Raw genomic sequence first — 23,136 nt, 5'->3', positions numbered from 1 at the left:
TGAAAATTAAGCACATTTTGTTTTGAATTCATTAATTGGCATACGATAAAATCCACAAACGAAGTAAAATTTAATGGCGTTCTTATGACACAAGTAGCATTATATTACGGCTTGTAGATTCTTTTATAAACTTTCACCTAAAAAAATATACGGCCGAGAGTATTCGCTCCACACGCGGTAAGAATGAAAAATGAAAGATAAACTTCTTCTTCTAAACATAATTTAAATTTGAAAAGATGTGAGATTAGGTGAGGTAAAGTTCCCCGTGCATGTAGCACCTTGCCATGAAGGCACATTTAGGGGATGTGGGGGTAAATTTGTACACTCCTGTTCAGATAAAGTGACACACACTTATAATTTGTACACTCCTGTTCAGATAAAGTGCCCAAACCTTATAAAATGTGCCACTTAATGTAAACACGAGTGAATCAGTCAAATCCTATATAAAAAGGATCACGCCACCTAAGTTTACATATTTCGAGTGAGAGAAAGGGAAAGAAAGAGAGAAAGAAAGGAATGAAGATAGAGAGAAACAGAGATAGAAAGAGAGAGGAAGGAAGATAGAGACAGAAGAGACAAATAAAGGAAGAGAAAAATAGAAAGGAAAAGAGAAACAGGAAGATAGAGACAGGAGACACAAAGAAAGGAAGATAAAAATTGAAACGAAAAGAGAAACATTAAGATAAAGAGAGAAGAGACAAAGAAAGGAAGAGGAAAAAAAATAGAAACGAAAAGAGAAACAGGAAGATAGAGACAGAAGAGACAAAGAAAGGAAGAGGAAGAAAATAGAAACGAAAAGAGAAACAGGAAGATAGAGACAGAAGAGACAAAGAAAGGAAGAGGAAGAAAATAGAAACGAAAAGAGAAACAGGAAGATAAAGGGAGAAGAGACAAAAATAGAAACGAAAAGAGAAACAGGAAGATAGAGACAGGAGACACAAAGAAAGGAAGATAAAAATTGAAACGAAAAGAGAAACATTAAGATAAAGAGAGAAGAGACAAAGAAAGGAAGAGGAAAAAAATAGAAACGAAAAGAGAAACAGGAAGATAGAGACAGAAGAGACAAAGAAAGGAAGAGGAAGAAAATAGAAACGAAAAGAGAAACAGGAAGATAGAGACAGAAGAGACAAAGAAAGGAAGAGGAAGAAAATAGAAACGAAAAGAGAAACAGGAAGATAAAGAGAGAAGAGACAAAAATAGAAACGAAAAGAGAAACAGGAAGATAGAGACAGGAGAGACAAAGAAAGGAAGATAAAAAACTGAAACGAAAAGAGAAACAGGAAGATAGAGACAGAAGAGACAAAGAAAGAAAGATAAAAAGTAGAAACGAAAAGAGAAACAGGAAGATAGAGACAGAAGATACAAAGAAAGGAAGATAGAAAATAGAAACGAAAAGAGAAACAGGAAAGTAGAGACAGAATAGATAAAGAAATGAAGAGAAAAAATATAAACAAAAAGAGAAACAAGAAGATAGAAAAAGAGGGAAGGACGAAATAAAGATATATGGGAAGGAAGGAAGATAAATTCACAGGCGACGCCACTGTTTATAGCAGCAATAAGGTGAATTATGGTTTCTTTCCAATCAAGGAAATTTCGAGGCCAAACATTGACGGCTTCAAGTACCTGGGAAGCGATTGATTGATATATTGATTGACTTGCTTTATTTTACTTCGCTTTTTGTGCCACTTCTAGCTAATTAGTAGTATGATTTGTGATATTATAAACTCAGGAAAGTATGAACCCCCCTCTGGCAGATTTGTCTACACTTAAAACTTGCTCAACATGCCCATATGAGCTTTTTGCTCAAGTGTGGAACCCCGTCTAATCCAAGATTTTTGTAAAAATGCCCTCGGGAATTTCCTGAGAAAGTATGACCCCCCTCAGATTGATTTGTCCACACTTACAAAAGGCACTTCTGTGAGATTGTTGTCCATAAACCTGTCAAAAATATGCCCCTCTTGATATTTTTTTTGGCCACACCTAAAACTACGCCAAACGTATTAACACACACACACATATTTATTTCCGGTTTAAGTTCAATTGGGCACCAGGCTCAACTTGTATATCTAGTACTAAACAATGTAATTCTTCTAGAATTGCTCTGTGACTCTCTCATTTCTTACATCATAAACATATGATTTTTCACCTATGAGAATAACACTACATATGGTGTCATCAGGTAATGCCTCATGGAATTCACAGATAATTTTAATGTTTGTCCTGTCATTAACCACAACTTGTTTCCTTTTTGAAGTGTTGATGACAAACATGGGTCTCTGTGCTTTGAATTCATCTGGTGTGTAATACATGTCAGTATTGCCAGTAGTGACCCTTTTGTATGCTGTAAATGCTTCATATAATTTAAGGAAATCATCCTTGGACATGTCTAAATTATAATTTTCTCTGGGAAATACCTCATTTCTGCCATTTTTAAGATATATGTTCTTGATGTTGCAGTTATCAAATCTACTTGAATTTTTTTCCTGATTATTGTGTCTTCCAGTCTGAAACAATACCACCACAAAATCCGGCATGTCATATTGTATACTGGAGAATGAATTTGTAGCATCAAACTCATAATAAGTACCAGTTGCGGGCTTCTGTACACATTGATATGTATAAAATTGTAAAGGAACCTGTGGATTTTTTATTATATCTGCTTTGTATTTAAGAGCATAACTGGCTTCATATTCAACAACTGGGATTCTTAGCTCCATAGTCTGAATAATACACTTGCCTTCATCAGGTAGGGTATTAGGCAAAGCTTCCCCTGTAGAGTTTAATGTGCTGTACCTCATCAAAGCATTATTATCATTGGCAGCTCTTCTAAATGTGATTCTTAAACCACCCTTCCACATAATATCTTTGTAATCTGAGAAGAATCCTGGCAACAGGCGCATAGGGAACAGCACTGTGTGGCTCTTGGTTAATATTTTATCACTAGCCTCAAATCCACCTATTTTGTAGTAAGAAGCCTCGGTTTTGGATAATTTTAGTGTGGCCAAAGCTGTGGAGGTAATGCCGGGATAATCCACTCTGTTTATAACAACACCATGCTTTCTGATCTCAATTTCAGAGAACAGATGCGGCACAAAATTGTCTACCAATCTTATATTTGAATTTGCTGGATAATCTGTTCCATCGAGCTTTACAACATCAAATTTGATGTATAGATCTGCTCTGTGGGGGTGTATAAAGCCATCCCCTACATCAAGATCAACCTCAATCTCTGTGTTGGGTTGATTTAAATTTGCAAATGTCCTTCTGTTTGGGGGGAATGATTGTAGCTCATAACTCTCAATATTTTCCATTTTTTTCTTGTATGTATTTTTATTTAAATATTAATCTCTATGATTGCAGTTGTTGTAGCTCCAGCAAAATCAACTAATTCTTCTTTTTCATTAGTGACCATCAATTCAATATAATCTATTCTATTATGACACACAGGAAAATATAATGTTGGGGATGGAGTGTAGATGATTGGCTCCATAAATTCAGAATTAGGTTTAAATGTTGCAATGATGCCAGTTTGTTTGTGAGTACCTATGCCATTTGATTTGGTGATCATACCCTCGGCCACATTACAGTGAATATTCAGAGTCTCTATGGCTAAGAATTTAGGTATATTAATAGCAGTGTGTTTGATGGCCGCTTCAAGTTTTGTGTTGTTCTCAAGGCCTAACAGCTCTCCTATAGTACCCAGATCCACTGTTTCTGTAGCAGATACAATCTCTACTCTGTGAGTGACAGAATTTTGAGTTAATACTATACCTCTGGGTAATTGAGCATTTAGAGTGGACAGATTATACTGCCCTGGAGTGATGACAATTTTTTGATCCCCTACTGCAATTGTGTTGTTGTGGTGAGTAATATTAGGGATCAAGTACATGCCATAAAATGCTCTGAGAGCTATTGTTTTGGGATACACTATGTCATCATGCAATTTGAGTTTCAATATTGAATTTTGGCTGGTGAGATGGAATACCCCCATGATGTTTTAAATACCACAAGGCCTTTTGAAAATTTTCAATTGATGGTTTATTTATTTGAGACATATATCTGAGAACAGATAAACACAAATGTCCACAATTAACATCTTTGAAATTTTGAACACGGGCATTATTGTAATAAAGATTAGCTGATTTTAGATATTTTATTAAATTTTCAGGTGGAACACCTCCAAATGAATCAAACACAAATGCCTCATTGTTTAAATATTTAAGATAACAAATCCAGTGTGTGCCCTGATTTTTGTACTTATCCAAATTAACAATGCCACACTCTTTGTTGAGTGGTTGCTCTGGTAAAGAATCAGACATGTACACACCTCTAAAATTTTTGATGCCCAGTGGCTTGATTAAAGCTTCAATATCTTGGTTTGTAAGCGGCTCTTGTTTTTTTTTAAACTTATTCATGGCTCTCTTAACACCTTTGCCTTGTTTCTCCATGGCCAGGTTATGGCTCTTCAATTCATCTAATTCTGCCCTATTTTTCTTGGCATCTAGTACTGTTTTTGCTATGGCAGCTGATCCCCCAGCCAAGCTCCCAACAGCCCCGAGAGCAGCTAAGATGGCCGGGATAGTAAATATGAAACCCCCCACATGTGATTTTTTTCTAGATTGTTGTAATTTTTTTAATTGGGGGGTACTGAGTAACAATTTCATACCATGGCCCTTTGCAATACAAGAATTTTTTTTCTTGCGCTGCTTTTTGGTTAAAAGACTATCAATAGTTTTAAGAGATTTAAGACCTGCATAAGGTATTTGATACATAACACCCTTGGCCTTCATTCTAGGTTTATTATATACATATTCACAGCCCCCACCCCAGTTTTTGTTTGGTGTTCATAGCTATGGTGGTCCCCAATGCTGCTATTCTCTCACTCAAAGAAGCATCTTTGCTTACAAATCTACCAAATGCAGCCTCTTCTAATTTCTTGTCTGCAACATGTCTCTTGTCAAGATCAGAATGTGTGTTGTATGCTATGTCATGGTCTCTACAAGCAGCATCTAGGGGATTAACACCAGGATCCCCTCTGTTTAATCTATGGTCCAATTTTGTGCCTGGACCACAATACTGATAGCCTGGAATGTGTAGTTCAAATGGCAGCTTGTTTATAATGTCATTAACCAACCCCCGGCCCTCAGAAATATTCCAAAATTTAGGTGGTAGAGTATTAATAATTTTTATAAGATATCCAATCCCCTTAGTGTCATTCACTATAAAATTAGACAATTTGGTGCTTATCATGTCCATAATTCCAACCTTTTCATTGTAAAAATTGTGGTTGCCAGCATTTTCCTCCCCAGCTATCACCAATAACCTATCTACAAGTTTCCTGACATCATCAACCCACACAAATTCTTTAGGCAGGGTGTTGTATTGTTTGATTCCACTGCCTGTTTTAATTTGTGACCATATGGGCTTGATTAAATTGTTGTATTTTGCTCCACTGCTAGACTTGACTCTTTTTTGTGTGGGATCATTGTTCTGGTATAGAGCATCTGATTTTATTAATATTTCTTTGTAATGTTTATAATCTTGATCTGTATAGCTGCCAGGCCTTTTTCTAGTCATCAGTTCCCACAACCCAGGTGTGCCGGGATATTTAACAAAACCACCTCTTTGTCCAAGATGAGATTCTGAATATACAATTATATCATCTCCCATAAATGTTACTCTGAAATTGCCAATTCTATGTATGATGCTACCATCACGCTCTGTGTCAGCATTTAAGCCAAAGACCTCATCTTTGTTGTCTTTAGGTGTGCTTAAATATTTTTGAGCAAGAAGACCCAATTCAATAGGATCCAGAGTAGTTTCAATTCTTCGAGGAGCAACAGGACTAGGTGTATGAATACTGGAAAGTGGGGTGATTGGATAATCTAATATGTTCCTTGCAGCTACAGGTACAAGCTCTGTGATCAAATTTTGATTTTGCTCTGTAACAGTTTTGATATTTTCACCTAATTCACTAATAGCATCAATTATAGGCTGTTCTGTTTGTTTGTGTTGTTCATAAATTCCTCGGTTCTGTGATTTCCATCCCTTAAATCTTTTTAGAAGATAATCTCTTAATTTAAGATCATCAATGATTGGCCTTTTCATGGTTATTTATATATGTTTCAATGTCTAGAAAATTGTTGATTTTATTTCTGTATTTGCCACTATTGGGTTTTCTTGTCATATCAATTGTGACAAACCCATAACTGTCCTGGTTCCAGCACCTACTGCAAAACTTGGAAAAATCATTGTAGCTCAAGTCCCCACCTACATATTCATCATGTATGTGTTTGAGGTTGGTATGATCTTGATGAAACACACATATAAAATTGCTGTTGTCTCGGATCAGCTGCTTCGGAATTTTAGAAAAAGTCTGTGCCAGGTAGAAGCAAGCAATGTTTTTGTGTCGCCCCTGTGTAAAAAATTTCTAACCTTGTTTTGATTATCCAGTATAATGTCATCAAACACAACAACAGAATTATCGAAACATTAATGAAGTGGCTTAACATCTGGTTCAAAAGTGGCAATATCCAATCCATCATATAGCTTCATCAGCTGCTGATATTTTAATTGTTCCAAGCTCTTAGAAAAGACATACAAGTGCCTGTTTTTCCAGTCTAACCAGTTGGGTGCCAATAAAAAATTATCAATCATTAGTGTAGTTTTACCACAAGCTGATGGCCCAACAATAAGACATCTAATATTTTCAGGCAGCAACTTGCCATTTCTCTTATTCTGCTGTTCAGGTTCTGGCAGCCTTTTTATAACATCCCAGGTGCTCATATTATCACTTTGTCTGCATCGATCCAGCTGTGTTCTGGAAGTCCTAGCCATTTGACAAATAACTTGTTGCCTTTTCTGCGGATGATTTTTTCTATGAGATATGTGTCAGGCTGTTTAGTTTTGGTGAGTTCTTCTTCATAGAACCGGCCTTTGAGAATTTCTCCTCGGTGATCTTTTATTATATATGTGTTAAGGGTCCCAGGTTTAACTTGAACCACTGTAAATAATTCAGTGCTCCAGTTTCTTGTAAAGCCTCTTTTGAATAAGTGCTTATATTTGCTGATTCTTACTTGATCACCCACCCTGTATTTGGCCTTTCTTCTTGTTGGCTGGTATCTAGGATAATAAACAGTCCTGATCAATTTTTGCTCATCAGATGGAGTTACTTCAGAGGGTTTCATGTTGATTGTGGAATGGACCGAGTTGTTATATTTATGTAGAAGTTCTGGAAGAATATTAATCCATTTATAATTACCCTGAAGTGTAAATTGTTTATACATAAGATTTTTTAGGGTTTTGTTGAATCTCTCTACAATTGAGGCTTTGAGATCACTGTAACTCGAATAATGTTTTATTGACTGGCTTTTAATAAATTGTTGGAACACAGAATTATAAAATTCTTTGGCATTATCTGTTTGCAAATAGCGCGGTGATCTTCCACTCTGATTGATGATTGTCCTGAAGGCTTCTGTAACACATTTTCCAGTCTTGGATTTGAGTGGCACAGCCCAGGCAAATTTTGAAAATGTGTCTATTACAGTGAGTAGATACTTGTAGCCCTTGTTGATTTTGTCTAAGTTTTTCAGCTGTCCACTTGCCATCTCAATCAAGTCGCTCTGCCATAAATCATCTATGCCTTTTGTGACTACTGGCAGTCTCTTATAATTATGTCTGGCTTGTCTGTGTAATTCATCAACAATAATTTGTCTAGACATAATATGAAAACAAGAATATTGCAACTATGGGGTGTTCAGCAGCTGATACTACAGGATTTTCTAAATATAATTTGTCCCCTATTTGTATTTTAAATTCCAGAGAACCATCATCTTCAGCATAGGCTGTTTCTAATGTATTCGGATCTGTAAAATCCTCTAACTCTACACTGGTGATTTTTGCTTTGTTATCAGCATTTGTTATTGATAAGGTAGGGTAGTGGTGTGCCTGTGGTTGAAGCCAATATTTGATCTTGATTGGTCTCAGTGTGCCCCCAACAAAAAACTGGTAATAAAATTGTGCAGGGGACAGCATATATATTTTGCCACCTGGTGTAAATGGTGAATCATATTCTTTGTTGGGGATGCTGTACAATTCAAGAATTACTGTATGTTTTGGATTCTCGATTATGCCTGTTATTTCCTTTTCTGCTGTAAGCAATCTGCTTGTTACAGATTCAAGGTGCTCATTGATGGTCCTAACAACATCATCATGGCCTGGCTTGATTTTTATGTCCACAACAAGTTTCTTGTATTGTTGCACAATCTCTTGAAGCTGGGTGGCAAAAACAGACAGAGCATTTGCTTGAATGGATTCCATGGTCCCTAGCTGTTGCTTGATATTAACTACAATTTGTTGCAAATTTTCAATAACTGCCAATTTTGAATTTTGAGCAGTAAGATCATGGACCTGTCTTCTGATATCCTCAAACAGGGCATGCAGTTCATTAATATGTTGATTGGTTGGTAGAGTGGCCACTGTCTGAGTGAGTTGTTTGATCTCTGTCTGGATATTCTTGATATCTTCTGATTTCAATATCCTATTCACAGATCTCTTAATATTTTTAAGTTCCTGTGATGTAGGCAGATTTGATACAGTATTTTGCAAAGATTCAAGTGCCAATTTTACATTATTTAATTCAGAAGCATCAGCCACATTTTGCATAGCATTTTGGAGCAGGGCTATATCAGCCTGAGAGGGTGTTGATTGTTGTAAAATTTCAAGTTTTGTTTGGATATCATCGATCAAGTGATGAAAATGAGATAGCTCAGATTCAGTGTTGAGGTTTTCAAGCTTTGTGATCTGTTCCTGGACACTGACAAGTGTGTCTACAATACCGGGCAGGCGGGATTCTAGAGATTCTTGTATATTTGTCAAATCACTTTGCACTGCTGCTATTGTACCCTCAAGATGGGTTATGGTACTTTGAATTTTTCCAAAATCTTCATATGTTTCAAGTTGCAGCTTGATGTTTGCAACACTCCGAGTTATTGCACTCAAAGCATCAGAAGATGGCAAGTTGATCATAAAATTTTCAAGTGTCTCAATTTTTTTTTTAACCTCGGCTATGGCATTGTTCAGAGGGTCCAGATTAGGCATTTGGAGTGATTGAATCTGTTCTTTTAGAGTGGAAATCACTAGATCAAAATCTTCTTGTGATTTTATGCTTTTGACAATTGTTTGGAGCTGTGTCTGGACATTATTTATCTGTTCTTCTAATTGTTGTTTCAATTGCTCAGAGTTGGTGGCCTGGGTCTTAAATTTGGCTTGAAGAGCTGCTACAGCTTCTTCTAAACTTTGAAAATTATCTAATGTGGCCAGGTCAGTATATTTCTGAAGCAGCACTTTGAGTTCAGAATCAATTTTAAGAAGAGGGTCCATGCATTGTGATTGCAAATTTGTAATTTCTAATTGAAGACTGGCATTGAGTGTGGTTTGTAAAGCTTGTAAATCACTTCTTAATTTCTTGACTCTGACATCAAGCATCAGAATCTCATCACAGTGATCTTCATGTCTTGTATGGCCAAATATATCATTAGGCATTTTTGTTTTAGTGGTTATTTATTATTGAATATCTGATTCTTAATTCTATAAAAAAAGGTATAAGCTTGTCATATGACCCAGGGACCTCAATATATAAGCAGTCACCAGCAGAAACAGTATATACAGTGCCAGAAATCATGTTTGAGTGCTTAATTCTATAAATATTTCTCCCCACTGAAATTTTGACATCACCCTCAGGGGTTGTAATAAATTGCAATTGACAACCTACAGGTAATTGTTAATGATTTAAATTATTGTTAAATATGTACAATGTTTTACCTGTTTCATCATCAACATCTGTAAGTATGCTGTTCAGATGAATAATTAACAAGGCACTTAGTTTAGATATCATATCAGAAGAGGGTTGTGGTGTTGACAGATCCATAATAGCCTGTTTTTTGAACCCAAATAAGTTCATAGGCATGTTTATTTATTTCAAATCATGCTCTGTAATTGGGCATTGATTGCCATTTTTCAAATCACAATGCCCCCATGGCAAAGTGTGTATGCCACATGACAAAATGCATCTCTTATCATCATGTGGGTCCAGAGCCACTTTTCTTACAATATTGCTAGTCAATAAGTGATCCACACTCTGAATTCTATTTTCTGATGTTCTGATTAAACTCTGGGATTTGAGGCAATTTTTGTAATCCTCAAATTCAAGCTCTTTGTCAACAGTTACTCTGCCAATGCCCTTGGCCTTTTTGGCAACAACACCACTACATGTTTCAAAACTGTACATCTTGGCCCTTAACCCAGCAAATGCCACAATAACATCACCAAGTGTCTCATCTTTTAACTTGCCAGGTACCTTTTTGTTGTGGGGTTTAATTTTTGAATGTTCAGTGGTATCAAAATATTGAAACAATTCAGGCTGTGCAATATCTTTATAAACATCTTCTGTTTGAATATCAAGAACAAAACTATCTGTGTCCATGTACATCAATTTTACACGATTCTGATAAAAAGGTTTCAACACATCATAATACAATTTTAACATGTGTAATTTGGCCAATTCCAATATCACAGCCCCTACATAAATAGGCTTATCAAACTTAATATTTGTTTTTTCATGTTGAAAAGTGCCATATTTTCATCATAAATTCTTCTGTAATTGAAGTTTGGCTTTGCAATCAATTTTTTGCTCCGGCTGGGGTCAGTAATTATTTTAACATCAATATGTTTTCTGACATTTTCAATTGTTTTGGCATACACTGAATTGACCATCAATTTAAACAAGGCCTTATCAAATTGGCTCATTGCAGATGTTCGAAGCTCTGTGTTTGTATCAATATATGGTTTCAACCATCTTGAGTGCCTGAAGCTCAAAACTTTTCCAATTTTGGTCACTTGAACACCATGATTCATCAGGAACTGGAGGTTTTTGTAATATATGACATAGCCCTGTTTCGGCTCCAGAGTCATCATCAATTTCTTTTGTTTAGAGCCAGGTGAACACTGAACCTCAGGAATTGGGGGCAGATCAGAAAATGTCTTGTGTAAATCATCAGGAATTGTCAGATCAACCTCTAAGAACAGGCCATAGTTACTGTCATCAAAATCCTTAAGATCTTCTATATTGAAATCTTCGACCCACTCAAGCCCTGCATATGGCAGTTTTTTCATCATGGCATAACCATAGAGGCTATTGGCATCTACATACAGTATATAATTTGATGGCAGTGCTGGATCATAATCGGGAATATATTTGTTATTTGCTCTGGCATATCTCTGAGAACATTGCACCATGCCTCCTCTTATACATTGTTCCATAAACAGATACATATCTTGATCCTGGATCAGATCCAATTGCATTTTAGTGTTTAAAAACATTGCAGACCATGCTAGGCCCGGAGCACTGTAAAAATATATTGGATCCAGTTCATAATTTTTCATGGAAGATTTTCTGAATGCCTGCAATATATCAGCTAAGAGGGTAACATCAAGTTTTAAATATGCCATGTGATAATTAGGGAAAGGAACTTTAGGTAAATAAATGTTTTTTCTGCGATAAGATAGAGACCCTCATTTTTGCCAAAATTCTTATCATAGCCTTATATGTCAACACAGCAAATTTTATTTTACATAAAAACACATATTTTCCAGTTTTCCGTATGTAAATACATATTTTGCGAATTTTCATTTTAAATACATAAAATCGCTCGTTGACTTCATCTACCTCGAAATCCTCCAAGGAAAAATGTTTATTCTCCGCACCTCTTTCATATCGAGAGTGCTAGGTTTGTTTTGTCTTTGAAAACGCTCGCTGGCAGACTTCTGGCACCTCGCCTACGATCCTATCGGGAGAAAATAGCTGTAAGTAGCTGGGGCTGGCTACACGTAACGATAGCAAGGCTTTTTAATGAAGCAATGCAGCTATTGTGGCCAGAAGACATAAAATTTGAAAATGTTCTTCTCTTGACAGATGCTGCAGCTTACATGCAGTGGTCTTGCCGTTAGCTACCCCAAGATGGTGCACGTTACATGTGTGGCGCATGCGTTGCATAGAATATGTGAAAAGATAAGAGCTCTTTATCCCAATGTCGATAAACTGGTTTCAAATGGGAAGAAAGTTTTTATCAAGTCGCCTAGAAGAATAGACATTTTTAAACAAAAATGTCCTGAGGTTCCCCTTCCCCCTACACCTGTAGTTACGCGATGCAGATGTTATGCCCAGAACTTTGAAAAAAATTGTATCTGTTGTAAATGATCTCGACAAAGAAGAATTCTGCAAGAACTGTTGATGGAGCCCTCCTTAAAAGTCGAATTGGCATACATCTCAACAAACCTGTCCATTCTCTCTAATTCCATATGAAAGCTTGAATCGTCTGCGAACACTTTGGCAGCTTCCATTGGTGAAGTCCGTATAGTAGAAACGAAACTGAAATAACTCACTGGATCTAAATGTCTAAATGTACAGAATTTTTGGGGAAAAACCAAGGTTTTCAAACATTGTGCCAAATTGCATGTGTTTTGGAAGGAGGTGAAGTAGAGGAAGAGGAAGCTTTGGAAAACTTCAGCGTTAGTGACATTTCGTGCTTCAAATATGCAAGAATTGTTTCTTGTGACGTGGAGCCATCTTTCTCACAATATAATATGCTTTTTAGAGATAATCGTCACAGATTTACAATGGAGAATTTGGAAAGAACTATGGTGATCCACTGCAACTCTTCCAAAAAATAGCTCGCTAAGAGGTAATCATTTAGAAACTAATTTCAGGTGTTTAAAATGCATGTTATAGTTTGTTTTTGTTACAAAATGTTTTTATTTTTGTCACATATTTTCCTGTTTTTATCACATATTTTCAACATTTATGACACATAAAAAATAAATATTTCTGAGTTTTTTAGCACATAAAGTTCCGTTCCCTAGTGATAATCACCAAATGTCTGGCATTTTAAATTGTTCCACATCAACTGGGCATGGTGATAATCATCATCAGTGATTCCAGATCCTCTGATTTTGCTGTAAAACTGTTGTTTTGGTGGCAGAGCACACTCATCAAATTTAGAAAAATCTGTAACATAATCATATGGATATACCCCCTTCCGCCTAATTAATTTCAGGTCCTGATTTGGAAACAAAGCACATGTGATTTTGAATTGATCATCAGATAATTGAGTGGCCAGTGTAGCCAGGCTAGCCGATAAAATTCTGTAAGAATCAAGAAATCTTATGTGAATATGAACACCATTAACTTTAATTATTTTGCTAATAGCAATATATTTCTCATCATTTTCAGCTAAAATAATTAAATTCTGCTTGTCAAACCCCTCGTACCTGATTAAATGATGAAAATCATAATTGGATGCTCCATGGCAAAATATGGGGACAAATTTTAGTCTCTTGATCTTAATATTACAGCTATTGCACAGGGCCATTAAGAATTTACCATCTGTATGAGAACGGTGATGAACCTTGATTTTTGTATCTGAAAATTCAGAATCACATACCGGGCATTTTTCTGCATTGTTGAAATCTTCAATCTGTTTCTCTGTTAAAGGCAACATGGGTTTTGATTTTAATAAGACATTAGATGCTATGTCATGGCACTCATTTTCTATTCTATGTGCAAATTTTTTGATGGCATCTGCTCCCATGTATGAATCTTTTTTACTAACTACACCATCCTGTACAATCACATAATAAAAGCTGGAAGGTTCATGTAGCTGGTATGGTGTAATTGAAGATTCTTCAGGATCTGGGCTACAGAATGCAAAAGGTTTGAGATTTGATTCAAAATCACAGACTATATATGCTGGGTGTTCCAACAAGGCTTCAAACTTATTGAATTTTGCATTTTCACTTGGCATTGGCATCACCATATGAACAGGTTTATAGTTGCCACAGTATTTCAGATGCTCAATTAACTTGTTTTTAGCAATTTCTGCATTCTGTTCACAAACACCATTCACCATTTTTCTACCATCAAATACAATTAAACATCTTCTACACAACTTGAATATTGTATTGGATTTGTCTAGTTGTGTTCTCACTAAAGCTTCAAGATTATGTATCAGAGTGTAATGATATGTGCCATCCCCTTCAATTAAGAGCAGATCAATCGGAACAGCAGATTCATCATCAAGTGTACTGATTCTGAGAGGATCTATCAAGCAATTGTCACGGGTAGAACAAGTAAATACATTAATAGATAATTGTCTGCCATTGATGTGCCTGGCCTTTTTTCAAATTTATCAATATTCTGAACAGACATTGGATATTCTAAACCCTCCATTGCCTCATTAAAAATATGTTCATGCTGTTTATAATAAGTTATTCTCTGAGGATTCCTTGAAACTGGATACAAAGCAGCTAAAATACACCACAAAAAGCATTTCTGGTCGGTATTTTCAATATTGACCACGGCTCTTTTGTTTTTAATATTGGCAGGTAATGGCAAATATGTAGATCCTTGTAATGGGTTGAATTCAGAAATATTAACATATAACTTGTGTGGAGATCCGCATAGGCTCCATCCTGACTCTTTTGCCGCAAATTCAGAGTGTTTAATATTCAATTGATCTATTAAACTGCTTATTATTTTGTCTGAATTTGCATTTGAATATACCGGTACAGTTTCTGTTATGTGGGACTGTGTAAATTTTGTGCCATTTGGCTTCTTATATTGTGTAAACAATTTGAGGGACAGCTTATAAGAGCCATTTTGTGCATTTAGAATTGCCTGCACATCAGGATTTATACTGTTCAAAAAAGTCTTAATTCCACATCTTGGCTCTGATACAAACCGGTAATCCCTTAATTGGCCATTAAAACTACTATGGATGGGTTCATAGCGTGGCTGCTTTGCTGGTCCAGCATTAACAGGTGTTTCATGCTTCCTTTTCAGACCAGATGTAGATGGTTGAGGGGGCAATATTGATGACTGTGCAGAGCAAATACCTTTATGTGTATATGTGAAGTATTGCATACTATATTCTCTATGGCATTTTGGGCAAATTTTTGTGGGAGTTCTGCATTTGTCTGGATTACAAATCTTTTGGTGCTTAGCCCAATTGGGGCTGGATATATTCTTTTTGCATTGATTACAATATTTTTGATTTGACATTTTTGTTGTTGTTTATTATATACAATTTCTTGGGATTCAAATCAAAATTCTATGCTTAATAAAAAATATCAGTTGGGTTCAGCAGTGTGATTTGTATATTTAGTGTGTGTGTGTGTGTATGTGTGTGAATATTTTTGGCTTTGGTATTTATATAAAATTTCTTGGGGTTCAAATCAAAACTCTATACTTAATAAAAAATATCAGTTGGGTTCAACAATGTGCTTTGTGTGTGTGTGTGTGTGTGGGTGTGGGTGGGTGTGTGTGTGTGTGTGGGTGTGTGTGTGTTAATACGTTTGGCGTAGTTTTAGGTGTGGGCAAAAAAAATATCAAGAGGGGCATATTTTTGACAGGTTTAAGGACAACAATCTCACAGAAGTGCCTTTTATAAGTGTATGCAAATCAATCTGAGGGGGGTCATACTTTCTCAGGAAATTCCCGAGGGCATTTTTACAAAAATCTTGGATTAGACGGGGTTCCACACTTGAGCAAAAAGCTCATATGGGCATGTTGAGCAAGTTTTAAGTGTAGACAAATCTGCCAGGGGGGGGGTTCATACTTTCCTGAGTTTATAATATCACAAATCATACTACTCTAATTTGCGAAGATGGGGACACTCACAAATATCCATGCCCAGGACGGGATTCGAACCCGGGACCCCTGGCGTCTGGGATGTAAGAGAAGTTGAGAATATAAATAAAATAGGCAGAGTCATAATTTCAATGGCAAAAGAAGCCTTTAATAGATGATGTGTGTTTTGTGGACCTATGGACAAACAACTAAGAGACTAATGAATTGTTTTGTGTGAAGTGTAGCGTGGTGTGGTGCAGATAACTGTACCCTATGAAAACAGGCCAAAAATTTGACTATGGCGAAGAATGGAGCGTGTGAAATGTACTAAGTATGAAACTTGATTGTACTAGGTTGGTTTAACAAGAGCAATGCAGGAAGTGAACAAGATATATAAATAAATTGGCTGGGACACTGGTTAAGAAGGAACTGCCTGTTAAAAGACACACTGAAAGGAATTTGGAGAGGGTTGTAACGTGCCCCCAGTTACAAAATCTGTTTCATTAAACGCACTGTTTTGGTTTTGTCAGCGGAGATTTGATAACTCCTTTTTTTCTGATTGTTGAAATGCTGCATAATCGTTCATTGTCGTGTTATCTTATCTGCTCTGCGCTCCGCCGAGGCTCACTGTTGTCTAAAAAGCTTAGTAAATGCTTTATATCAGCTGTGTTCTTTGACATGTTTATTTTCTGGCGTTTAGGGTTTTTAACAGTAAGGATTTGGGTAATGTAATTTATCACAGTTTGCAATATGTAAATATATGAGGTTTGGTACGTGTAAATTTGTGACGTAGTTAGGTACATCAGCGCCACCTGCTTTACCTATATAAGTAACTCACACGGGCCGAAAAATCAGTCTCTTTATGGCTCCCTGATGTCAACTGGCAGACATGAAGGAAACGGCCTACTTGCCAGAGAAGCCCAGTAGCAACAATGGAGGACTTGGTTCCCAGGTTCAAAACCCGGGAAGCCCCCGGCCAGGTCCCTCCTCAAAAGATGAAGCCCTTAATGACCCGGTTCCAAGGAGCAATCCTCGGGAAGCCCCCGGCTGGGTCCCCCAAGCTTTCTGGTTCCCAGGTTCAAACCCCGGGTGGTCCCCGACCAGAGACCTGTAATAGATGTGGCCCAGTAAAGTTCCGGTTCCCAGGTTCAACACCAGGGTAGTCCCCGGCCGGTTCTTTTCTTTCCTCCCCTCTTTTTGCTTTGTATTTTGTGATGGAACCGACTCCCAGGTTCAATCCCCGGGAAGTCCCCGGTCGGTTTCCTTTCTTTCCCTTTTTAGCTTTTAAGTATATGCACATGAAAGAGAGAAGGAAGTTTTGACATTCTATTAACCGGCAAACGTTTCAAGTAAGTCTGGAAACCTAACTGAAATAAACATGTTTAAATTTAATATGAGATTGGCTCATCTAGGTGGCTAACTGAGATAAAAAGGTTTATTTAGGATCTAACCCGTTAAAAATTGTTATAGAAAGATGTATATTGTTGTCACCGGGTTAGTGAAGAGCCCGGATATCACAGAAAGGAAGAAAAGCCCTTTTGTATTTATTTTGTTAAATTAAGAGAATTTGTGTTAAATAAGTAATAAACATCTCTTATCTCTTGTAATTTCCTTTTCTCACTTTGTAACGGGCACCTGGTTGGTCCTATACACACACCCCGCAAGCCCTAAGGTATTTTAGAATCTTGTGTTCTCCGGCTGATTAGGCTAGTAATCATGGGTAAACTTTGCAATGCCGCCCACTTTGTGAAAGTGTTAGAGTGATGTAAACGGCTCTGCGCAGCCGGTAAATATCCATAACGTGTGCTAACATAACTGTTTGTTGGTTACCAGTTATTATGGCGTCCATATCAGTGGGTTTTGTTGTAGACTGGGCGTTGCAGGGTCCAGGGAAGATGATGATAGATGATATTAAATTAAGGGCATATTTGCTGACATGAAGCGTAAGGCACAATATCGGAAGGAGGTTGCAGTGAAAAACCCGCCAATAGTGAACTTTCAGACCGAAGTGACAATCGACATGCGGCAGGTGACACGTGCCTCTTGGAAACCATTTCTTTAGAAATAAATACAGTTCTTTCGAACCTAAGAGACAGGACAAGCTACAAGCTTGTTTTGCTTTAGACTGAAGATGCCCGTGTCTCTTGTCGCTTCGGTGTGAAAGCTTCTTAAGGCAGCAGTTGCGGCGATTGGGTTCAAAAACTTGAGGGGGGAAGCAAGGTGTCAAAACTAGGGGGGGCAGGACAGTTTACTCTCCCTTGGTAGATAATGGTTTAGCATAGTGGGGGGACAAAAAGGGAGGAGGGTAACTGCCATTGTCAAATGTAATTTCTAGATCTGCTACTGCCACAAACTCCCTTCGGACACGTTCAAGCAATTAAATACACTTTTCCTCCAAATCCACACTTGCTGGCTCTTTTTGTCGTAATTAATTGTTAGCTCGAACCAGAAAACAGAGTTGTTTTTGTGACAAAATTCCTTACATTTGTCAATGAAGAGTTGGAAGTAATTACATCATCTTGTCAAACAGCTACATAGCGAATGTCTGTTGCAAACCAGCTGTTTAAATGCCAGACACATTCGTCTCACTTGTTGTCTGTAGGTAATGGACTACCACATCCATAGATGGCAGCACCGGAATAACTTGGATAATTATCGAAGTTCTACTTGTAACTCTAACCCAGGTAACTTTTCGTTACAGATACTAACTTAATCTATTAATTATAATAACCAAAATATTAACAATTATATGAGAGAGATACATCTTTAACCATACATAATAGCACTACTTGCCAGAATTTTTCCATTCACTTTATGAAGATTTATCTTGAAGATGACAGGCGTTTATGAAACAGGATAATGCCGTTTCTTAAACAGATCATATCTTTCTATGTATACAAGTGATCAAATACAAAAATACGACCATCGAAATGCATGGCCAGGTTTCAAAATAACGGGTGAGATGAGGATTACCTCCGCTCCTCTTGCAGGGATAATTTTATGTACACCATACTAATATACGAACACAAATATTTTCTTCAGATTCTTAATTTACAACTTACTCATAGTGTAAGTAATATCATCGGAGTATTGGAGTTCTGTGAAACTGATAGTTTGAGTTTTTGCTTTTAAGTCCGCTTTGTGAACAGAAAAGCTAATCTCGACAGTTTAAAGAGGGTTCAAATACCCTAACCACTATGTTCCTCCACCGCGAATCGAACCCGATAACGTACCACTATACCATCGAGGAAGCCCATGACATTGATAAGTGTATCCTGATGATTTTCAATAAATGCTTTATAATATTTTAAGCATTTGTTACTCTCTGCTAAAAATCAAAACAAATGAAGGATCAGAGGGAAAGAAAAAACAGATAAGTCAACGCTCGTCAGACTCCAGAAAAATAATATTTAAATTGCAAAACGTTACTGAACATGTAATGGAAAAGATACAAAAAACATAATGCTTTGATGAATGGAAGTGTCAAAAGTATCAAACGAAAGAAAATATCAACATGGCTGGAAATGACACCACTACTTCGGTTACGACAGAAAATTGACTTACCTGTTGTTTATTTTCCCCAAGACCCCATAATACACGTACAAGACTTCGTGGGGCAATCAAGTATTTCTTACATTCTCACATAAAATCCTTGCACATGAGAATGGAAGTGATAACTTTTTCCCGTAGACCAAGAAAATGCTAGTTTTATTTAAATATTAGTTTTTTTTTTTATATATTTAGGTAAGTTTGTCTTTGAATGAAGAAATCTTGTCGCAAGCAACAGGAATTGAGGGAGAAGGGCGGGGGTGGGGGTGGGGGAGGGTTGAGTGGGTTAATCATAACTTTCTGTCAGTGTTTTGGAAGCTGTCATCGTTCATTTCGAACTACAAACAAATTGCAGTGCATTTACTATCGAACTGCGATGTGCTCCATAGGTACTAATCAGTATGCACTGCCATATCCCCCGTTTATTTTGTCCGTGATATCCGTGACCGGGTTACGCTACTACTCCTCAATTTCCACACGATGGTGGGTTGCCACCAGTCCTATACAAAGCCGAGAACTCACGAGACTGAACTGAACCCAGGCGGACTCGAACCCACGCCGTCCCGCAGTCGGAGTCCAAAGCACAGCCAGCGCCTTACACCGCACAACCACGGAGGAGCACACATAGTATTAATTAATATTCAAATTAATTAATATTATATTTTTATTACATGAATAGGTAGAAGGATGGTATAATATATTTAACACCACGTCATCATTATGTAGCTTACGTGTAGTTAAGGTCGACAAAATTTGTAAAAAAAAAAAATCAACTGCCCTGGCAAGGTAATTAATGTTAAATATTAATAGATACAGAATGGGATATTTATTGAACATAAAAATAGAACACGAAAAGTAAATTTCCTGGTGATGTTTTATGAATGTTACGTTATAAGTAGTAATAAATCTTGCATAAATCTACTTTGCCACTGTCATTCAAAGTCGTATGATCACAATATAGGTTTAATCCTTGCCTTCCAATAAGTTAGACGGAAGTAAATAACTCTCGATTAAACAACAAGTATATTTTCATTATTTAAGTTTAGTTATTTTATTATTTCATTATTAAATTGCTGTACTCAGTAAGTCTTGCGGGGTTGGGGGGGGGGGGGTGGCGGGTCAGGATTCAGTTCACGAAATTTGATCTTTGCGCATGTAGTAGTTTCCAAGCAATCAACAGATATAGATATCGAATGGTTTGATTGTTGACATTAACGGACAAATATACGAACAAATCAGGAAACTTTTTTTATGCAATTAATTTGATCTGTATTTTTTTGGTACTTGAAATTTCCTCACTTGGGATATTGAAATTAAAGCATATATCGATGCTGAGACATGTCTTGATTTGAGGGGCTGGATATGATGTGACGGAGGCGCAACCTAAACATTATTTTCATTCATTTACATATCCGAGAAATTGACCAGTGGCGTGTCCAAGGCGGGGGAGGTGTGGGTCATAACACCACCCCCTTTTGGTCCACTATTAAAAAAAAAAGAACGTTAAATGCAGGAAAACATGGCAAAAGGAGGGCTGACTACTAAGAAAAATTATGCTTAACCCTCCCTTTCGAAAATCCTGGGAACGCTACTGGTATTGACTGATTTCGATTGTTTCGGCTTTCTTTCAACACACTAAATTTCTTATTTACGTTGCGAATGGTTTCGGAGTTATCGAAGTATAAAAGAACGAGACAATTATCGACTTTTAAATATTTGACCCCCGCACCCAGCTCTTCGATTAATTAGTTCTCCCTTTCCTCCTAGGTTAGTTTTGCATCTGAACCTGAGATTCTCATATCAGCAACTCCAGATTTGCCAATATCTGTCCCAAAACCTTTTCCTCTTTCTTCTTCACATATACAGATACTTCAAAATCAACGTCTGGAAAAACAGGTGTGATAATCAACAGAATTCAAAATTTTTCCATTTACACTGCAGAAGATTTCGCAATACGACAGGCCTTGCTTTATGTACAACAGAAGAAGTTTAATTCAGTTATAATTGCAACCGATTCAGCCTCTGTGCTAAATTCTTTACAGTTTGCATCATGGTCATGTCATACGGAATGGTACATTGTTAACATAAGTATACTCACACTGAAATTAACGAGATTGGGATATGATATCAACTTTATTTAGACACCTGGACATTCTTTAATAGAAGGGAACAATATAGCAGATTCTTTGGCAAAATATGCAACGAATCAAACAATCCAACGGCCGCTATTAATAAAGTTTCCGTCCGTAGTTTTGGAACCACACACCAAAAAATACTATTTACTGACTGCCAAAGCTTGTGGACAAATACTGGCACTCAATGCGGCAAGGCCTACTATTCTATACAAGAAAGAATTCCAAAGGAATGTTGGTTTAAACAGATTCAACTCTCCCGGAGTTCCCCCACAACTATAATGCGCTGCAGGTTAAATCACACTATCGCCGCAGCTCACCTTTACAAGAAGAATTTAGTGACTTTAGCAGTTTGTTTGTGCATTTTATACACTGCAACTCCGAACCACATTATATTTCAATGCATACTTTATGAAACTTTCAGATAACCATTTTTTACAGGAATTGTACAGGAGTCTACATCAAGCGCCACTGACACTGCCTTGTTTACTGACTTCACCTTCATCCTCGGTAATCTATATTCTTACAAAATATCTTAATAAGTCGAATATAATTCTGTAAAAGTGTATTGAAATTTGGTAACTATTTATTATGTAAGGAATAATAGTGAGTAAATATTATGTGCATACATGTATATAATACCAATGATAATTGTTAAGTGGTGCATGGATTTTGTCAACAAACCAATAAATATTTTATATATATATATATATGGATGGATGAACATGGAGTAAAAGTATACTTGAATACTTTTTTTTGTGATATATTATGTGTTAGTTTTACACAATTAAACAGATGTTGTCATCGTTCGGTGTTGTTCTTAATTACTTTTATTTATCATGAAGTAAGTCTAAACAAAGGGAACGAGATGATATCATTTATGGCGCAGTCGGCAGGATGTGTAAGGGTACTGTTTAATTCAGAATTACATTATTTTATTATGCATCATGAGGTACAACGGTTGTTGATATTCATGTGAGTAGCTATTTTGATTAAGTCTCATTATGTCGACTCCTATAACATTTGTAGAGTTTCGGGCTGAAACAGAGGACGTCGATGATTATTTACTTCGTTTTGAACAATTATTTTTTGTTCAAAAGTTGCCTGAGGAACACAAAGTGCCGTTATTGATTTTGGTGATTGGAGCTACCACGTTTAAAGTAGGTTATTGAAAAATCTGCTGGCTCCTGAGCAAGTACAGTTACAGCCTTATTCAGTGCTGAAAGATAAGCTATTGTCTCATTTTAAGCCTAAGATCAATAAGTATATCGAAAGGTTTAAATTTTGGCGATGTGTACAAGAGATGGTGAATGAGTTGCAGATTTCATGGTTAGGCTTAAGCAACAGGCTCTGAAATGTATGTACGAGCAATATTTAGAAGAAGCCTTAGTTGAACAGTTGATAGTGGGAATTTCTTCCGAGGCTACTAGAAAGAAGTTATTATCTGACATTTCATTGACGTCTAGCAAAAGTCAGGATATTACTGTGCAAATGGAAGCATTAGAAAAAGAAGCTAGAATGTTCGTCCACAATGAAATTACGAAAGATGTCTCTTATGTTAGCAGGACAGACGGGAAACATAAATGCAATGTGAGAGGCAATAGACCGACTACAGTTCCATCTCGGAATCAGTCTGCCGGGGCAAGTTCTTCATCTAAAGTACTCTCCTCACCGGATTATAGTAAACAGTTTCACCCTTGTACTAAATGTACACGGAGTCATGGAATAGGCAAAGCATTCTATGTGAACATATTGTGGGGTAAAAGGCCATTG

Source organism: Lepisma saccharinum, chromosome 5 (assembly GCF_977018435.1).
Source record: "Lepisma saccharinum chromosome 5, izLepSacc3.1, whole genome shotgun sequence".
Taxonomy (NCBI): Eukaryota; Metazoa; Arthropoda; class Insecta; order Zygentoma; family Lepismatidae; genus Lepisma; species Lepisma saccharinum.
The sequence above is the reverse complement of the archived record's forward strand: the minus strand, read 5'-3'. Positions refer to the sequence as shown.